The sequence below is a fragment of the Anastrepha obliqua genome, unplaced genomic scaffold (assembly GCF_027943255.1).
Source record: "Anastrepha obliqua isolate idAnaObli1 unplaced genomic scaffold, idAnaObli1_1.0 ptg000301l, whole genome shotgun sequence".
NCBI classification, from domain to species: domain Eukaryota; kingdom Metazoa; phylum Arthropoda; class Insecta; order Diptera; family Tephritidae; genus Anastrepha; species Anastrepha obliqua.
In genome coordinates this window covers 1-7,500 of record NW_026562319.1, presented here as the reverse complement: position 1 = coordinate 7,500, position 7,500 = coordinate 1, and the positions used below count along the sequence as shown (strand labels likewise).

Here is a 7,500-nt window from a genome sequence, read left to right as displayed (position 1 = left end):
ATATAATAAAGACATTTCAAATCAAACTGAAATGTATTGAAATGAATTTTTCCCATACATTTTTGACAATGTGAGGTGTGCATGGCAAAAAACACTCACGGTGAAGGCATGTGAAATAATATGAAAATATCAAAAGTTAACTAACCAATGATATTGAAGCATATAAATCGAAGCATAACTATATGAAACTCGAATTTAAGCCATATTAAACTGGTAATATTGTGATTTTATGCCTGGTTTTCCATACGTTAGTTTAAATAGAGAGTTATGGAATATAACCTTGGCATATTGGCACTAAAATATATAATAAAGACATTTCAAATCAAACTGAAATGTATTGAAATGAATTTTTCCCATACATTTTTGACAATGTGAGGTGTGCATGGCAAAAAACACTCACGGTGAAGGCATGTGATATAATATGAAAATATCAAAAGTTAACTAACCAATGATATTGAAGCATATAAATCGAATCATAACTATATGAAACTCGAATTTAAGCCATATTAAACTGGTAATATTGTGATTTTATGCCTGGTTTTCCATACGTTAGTTTAAATAGAAAAAATTTTCGAATATATATACATATATGAAGAATCTATATTCTAATACTAACATGTTATGGAATATAACCTTGGCATATTGGCACTAAAATATATAATAAAGACATTTCAAATCAAACTGAAATGTATTGAAATGAATTTTTCCCATACATTTTTGACAATGTGAGGTGTGCATGGCAAAAAACACTCACGGTGAAGGCATGTGAAATAATATGAAAATATCAAAAGTTAACTAACCAATGATATTGAAGCATATAAATCGAATCATAACTATATGAAACTCGAATTTAAGCCATATTAAACTGGTAATATTGTGATTTTATGCCTGGTTTTCCATACGTTAGTTTAAATAGAAAAAATTTTCGAATATATATACATATATGAAGAATTCATATTAGCTATACTAACATGTTATGGAATATAACCTTGGCATATTGGCACTAAAATATATAATAAAGACATTTCAAATCAAACTGAAATGTATTGAAATGAATTTTTCCCATACATTTTTGACAATGTGAGGTGTGCATGGCAAAAAACACTCACGGTGAAGGCATGTGAAATAATATGAAAATATCAAAAGTTAACTAACCAATGATATTGAAGCATATAAATCGAAGCATAACTATATGAAACTCGAATTTAAGCCATATTAAACTGGTAATATTGTGATTTTATGCCTGGTTTTCCATACGTTAGTTTAAATAGAAAAAATTTTCGAATATATATACATATATGAAGAATCTATATTCTAATACTAACATGTTATGGAATATAACCTTGGCATATTGGCACTAAAATATATAATAAAGACATTTCAAATCAAACTGAAATGTATTGAAATGAATTTTTCCCATACATTTTTGACAATGTGAGGTGTGCATGGCAAAAAACACTCACGGTGAAGGCATGTGATATAATATGAAAATATCAAAAGTTAACTAACCAATGATATTGAAACATATAAATCGAATCATAACTATATGAAACTCGAATTTGAGCCATATTAAACTGGTAATATTGTGATTTTATGCCTGGTTTTCCATACGTTAGTTTAAATAGAAAAAAATTCTCGAATATATATACATATATGAAGAATCTATATTCTATACTAACATTTTATGGAATATAACCTTGGCATATTGCCATTAAAATATATAATAAAGACATTTCAAATCAAACTGAAATGTATTGAAATGAATTTTTCCCATACATTTTTGACAATGTGAGGTGTGCATGGCAAAAAACACTCACGGTGAAGGCATGTGATATAATATGAAAATATCAAAAGTTAACTAACCAATGATATTGAAGCATATAAATCGAATCATAACTATATGAAACTCGAATTTGAGCCATATTAAACTGGTAATATTGTGATTTTATGCCTGGTTTTCCATACGTTAGTTTAAATAGAGAGTTATGGAATATAACCTTGGCATATTGGCACTAAAATATATAATAAAGACATTTCAAATCAAACTGAAATGTATTGAAATGAATTTTTCCCATACATTTTTGACAATGTGAGGTGTGCATGGCAAAAAACACTCACGGTGAAGGCATGTGATATAATATGAAAATATCAAAAGTTAACTAACCAATGATATTGAAGCATATAAATCGAATCATAACTATATGAAACTCGAATTTGAGCCATATTAAACTGGTAATATTGTGATTTTATGCCTGGTTTTCCATACGTTAGTTTAAATAGAGAGTTATGGAATATAACCTTGGCATATTGGCACTAAAATATATAATAAAGACATTTCAAATCAAACTGAAATGTATTGAAATGAATTTTTCCCATACATTTTTGACAATGTGAGGTGTGCATGGCAAAAAACACTCACGGTGAAGGCATGTGATATAATATGAAAATATCAAAAGTTAACTAACCAATGATATTGAAGCATATAAATCGAATCATAACTATATGAAACTCGAATTTGAGCCATATTAAACTGGTAATATTGTGATTTTATGCCTGGTTTTCCATACGTTAGTTTAAATAGAGAGTTATGGAATATAACCTTGGCATATTGGCACTAAAATATATAATAAAGACATTTCAAATCAAACTGAAATGTATTGAAATGAATTTTTCCCATACATTTTTGACAATGTGAGGTGTGCATGGCAAAAAACACTCACGGTGAAGGCATGTGATATAATATGAAAATATCAAAAGTTAACTAACCAATGATATTGAAGCATATAAATCGAATCATAACTATATGAAACTCGAATTTGAGCCATATTAAACTGGTAATATTATGATTTTATTCCTGGTTTTCCATACGTTAGTTTAAATAGAAAAAATTTTCGAATATATATACATATATGAAGAATCTATATTCTATACTAACATGTTATGGCATATTGGTGTTATTGTATTTTATTCCTGGTTTTCTATAGTTAGTTTAAATAGAAATAAATTTTTGAATTCAAAATTTTATATTCTATACTAGCATTACATAGAAATTATCCTCAACTGTTTGTTTCTTGTATAAATACAGGAAATTAAACAGATGATGAAGAGAAAAAAATAAGAAAAACAAAATTTATAAGAAAAATTAAATTTTAAACAAAGGAAAAGAGGAGAAAATTTTTTCAATCATATATATTTATGATTAAAAAATAGAATTATGAAATTATTAATTTCAATTCAAAGAGAAAAATTATGTAATATATGAAATTATTACATTAAAAATGCATTTGAAAAAAAAGTAAAATGTTATTAAGAATGATAAATTATTTGAAAATTGGCAAATATTAAGAAGAAATATCGTTCTTATATTTTTATATAAAATATATAATATAGAGAACGAAAATTCCTTTTTCATAAAAAACGGTTTTTGAATTTTGATAAGAAAAGCTAAAGGGGGGTCGCCCCTTTACTTTTTATATACACCGTAATTTATGAAATTTTCAAATATGAAAAACAAAGAAAAATATATAAATACAAATATTATTCTGGTGATCTGCCAGTAGTTATATGCTTGTCTCAAAGATTAAGCCATGCATGTCTAAGTACAAACAAATTAAAAGTGAAACCGCAAAAGGCTCATTATATCAGTTATGGTTCCATAGATCGTTAACAGTTACTTGGATAACTGTGGTAATTCTAGAGCTAATACATGCAATATAAACACGGACCTTATGGAACGTGTGCTTTTATTAGACTAAAACCAAGCGATCATTTGATCGTTAAATTGGTTGAACTCTAGATAACTTGCAGATCGTATGGTCCCGTACCGACGACAGATCTTTCAAATGTCTGCCCTATCAACTTTTGATGGTAGTATCTAGGACTACCATGGTTGCAACGGGTAACGGGGAATCAGGGTTCGATTCCGGAGAGGGAGCCTGAGAAACGGCTACCACATCTAAGGAAGGCAGCAGGCGCGTAAATTACCCACTCCCAGTTCGGGGAGGTAGTGACGAAAAATAACAATACAGGACTCATATCCGAGGCCCTGTAATTGGAATGAGTACACTTTAAATCCTTTAACAAGGACCTATTGGAGGGCAAGTCTGGTGCCAGCAGCCGCGGTAATTCCAGCTCCAATAGCGTATATTAAAGTTGTTGCGGTTAAAACGTTCGTAGTTGAATTTGTGCTTCATACGGGTAGTACAACTATATATTGTGGTATGTACATTACCTTATGTATGTAAGCGTATTACCGGTGGAGTTCTTATATATAATTAATACAATGTATTTTTTATATATTCCTCCTATTTAAACCTACTTCAGTGCTCTTCATCGAGTGTTGTTGTGGGCCGGTACAATTACTTTGAACAAATTAGAGTGCTTAAAGCAGGCTCCAAATGCCTGAATATTTTGTGCATGGAATAATGAAATAAGACCTCTGTTCTACTTTCATTGGTTTTTAGATCAAGAGGTAATGATTAATAGAAGCAGTTTGGGGGCATTAGTATTACGACGCGAGAGGTGAAATTCTTGGACCGTCGTAAGACTAACTTAAGCGAAAGCATTTGCCAAAGATGTTTTCATTAATCAAGAACGAAAGTTAGAGGTTCGAAGGCGATCAGATACCGCCCTAGTTCTAACCATAAACGATGCCAGCTAGCAATTGGGTGTAGCTACTACTATGGCTCTCTCAGTCGCTTCCCGGGAAACCAAAGCTTTTGGGCTCCGGGGGAAGTATGGTTGCAAAGCTGAAACTTAAAGGAATTGACGGAAGGGCACCACCAGGAGTGGAGCCTGCGGCTTAATTTGACTCAACACGGGAAAACTTACCAGGTCCGAACATAAGCGTGTAAGACAGATTGATAGCTCTTTCTCGAATCTATGGGTGGTGGTGCATGGCCGTTCTTAGTTCGTGGAGTGATTTGTCTGGTTAATTCCGATAACGAACGAGACTCAAATATATTAAATAGATGCTTTCAGGATTATGATGTTGAAACTTATATAGCCTTCTTTCATGCGTACATCTTGAATGTACAAGTGTTTGAATGTGTTTATATAAGTGGAGTCGTACCTGTTGGTTTGTCCCATTATAAGGACACTAGCTTCTTAAATGGACAAATTGCGTCTAGCAGTAACGAGATTGAGCAATAACAGGTCTGTGATGCCCTTAGATGTCCTGGGCTGCACGCGCGCTACAATGAAAGTATCAACGTGTATTTCCTAGACCGAGAGGTCCGGGTAAACCGCTGAACCACTTTCATGCTTGGGATTGTGAACTGAAACTGTTCACATGAACTTGGAATTCCAGTAAGTGCGAGTTATTAACTCGCATTGATTAAGTCCCTGCCCTTTGTACATACCGCCCGTCGCTACTACCGATTGAATTATTTAGTGAGGTCTCCGGACGTGATCACTGTGACGCCTCGTGTGTCACGGTTGTTTCGCAAAAGTTGACCGAACTTGATTATTTAGAGGAAGTAAAAGTCGTAACAAGGTTTCCGTAGGTGAACCTGCGGAAGGATCATTATTGTGTTCCATATCCGTAAGAAAAACAAACAAACAAACAAACAAACAGACAAGCAAACAAACGAACAAAAAGAAAAAAAAAAAAAAAAAAAAAAGAAAAAAAAAAAAAATTTATATAATTATTTTGAATCCATAATTCTTTTTATTCTTTTTCATTCAATTTGTGATCCATCAATTATATCATATTAAATATAATATATGATGGTACATTTTGTAATGTTTTTTCTTATTTTTTTCTTTAAAAACCTTTAAACATGAAAATAAAAAGTTGTACTTATTATTCATTTGATTGAATGATAAGTTAATTTGTTCACAATAACAAAAGTGGTATATATTTATTATATTATTATATATACATAAAATGATTAAAAAAATACAAAATAATTGAATCATAATAAATACCACCACTGTATTATTGTTGAACTAAGACATTCGCAACTTAATAAAAATGTTTAGAGTTAAATATATTTGATATATATTATTGAAAGAAAATCAATTTATATATTATTAATATTATTTAATTTTACTCTTTCAATTAATATATGCAAAAAAAAATTGACATTTGTTATAAATAAAAATAAATAAAAAAATACTCTAAGCGGTGGATCACTTGGCTCATGGGTCGATGAAGAACGCAGCAAACTGTGCGTCATCGTGTGAACTGCAGGACACATGAACATCGACATTTTGAACGCATATCGCAGTCCATGCTGTTATGTACATTAAATTCAATTTTAAAGTACTGCTTGGACTACATATGGTTGAGGGTTGTAAGACTATGCTAAATAAGTTGCTTATTCTTTTATAAAAATAATTGAATTTAAGCAAATGTGTATATTATTGGATTTTAAATAATTCATAATATTAATAGCAAAAAAAATAAAGATATATAATGAATTTTATTTATTATATATTCTTTAAAAAAAAAATCCTCTCAAATAAAATGAAATGATGAAAATATTGAATCTAAGTATTCTTTACAAAAAATTTTCATATTATTTATATATATATATAAAATAATAATTTATATATGTAATTAAAAGGAGGAATGTCTAGCATAAAAATTAAATTTTTTATTCTAGGATTGCCTCATTTTACATTATTATTATTTTTATATATTTACAATATATAAAAGGAGAAAAGAAAAATAGAGATGAAAGATGATATAATTTTTTTATTAAATTGTGAGAAGATAAAAAAAGAATATTAAAACAACCTCAACTCATATGGGATTACCCCCTGAATTTAAGCATATTAATGAGGGGAGGAAAAGAAACTAACAAGGATTTTCTTAGTAGCGGCGAGCGAAAAGAAAATAGTTCAGCACTAAGTCACTTTGTCTATATGTCAAATGTGAGATGCAGTGTATGGAATATCTTAATATCTAGTATGAGAAATTAACGATTTAAGTCCTTCTTAAATGAGGCCATTTACCCATAGAGGGTGCCAGGCCCGTATAACGTTAATGATTACTAGAAAGATATTTCCAAAGAGTCGTGTTGCTTGATAGTGCAGCACTAAGTGGGTGGTAAACTCCATCTAAAACTAAATATAACCATGAGACCGATAGTAAACAAGTACCGTGAGGGAAAGTTGAAAAGAACTCTGAATAGAGAGTTAAATAGTACGTGAAACTGCTTAGAGGTTAAGCCCGATGAACCTGAATATCCATTATGAAAAATTCATCATTAAATAATTAAAAAAATAATGTGCATTTTTTTCATATAAGGACATTGTAATCTATTAACATAATAAAGTATTTATCAAAAGATCATTGGTGATATTAAGTTTATTTAAATTAATTTGCTTTTTAAGCATATTAACATAAAATAAATACTAATGATTTGATAAAGTGTTGATAGATTTTATTATATATAATGCTAAAATTCATTTTTTGAATTTTACAAAAAATTTAATATCTATGATATTAATATTTATTTGTATGCATTTATATGATTAACAATGCGAAAGATT

At 29.8% G+C, this 7,500-nt stretch overlaps 1 non-coding gene and 1 pseudogene across 1 annotated transcript; both read left to right on the top strand.

Annotated features, from left to right (window-relative positions):
* The first annotated feature begins 3,539 nt into the window (after positions 1–3,539).
* Positions 3,540–5,527, top strand: LOC129252651 (small subunit ribosomal RNA). The gene has a single exon (XR_008583563.1). It is a non-coding gene; the product is annotated as a small subunit ribosomal RNA (ribosomal RNA).
* A 589-nt stretch (positions 5,528–6,116) lies between these two features.
* On the top strand, positions 6,117–6,297 carry LOC129252650 (5.8S ribosomal RNA; annotated as a pseudogene).
* Positions 6,298–7,500: the final 1,203 nt, after the last annotated feature.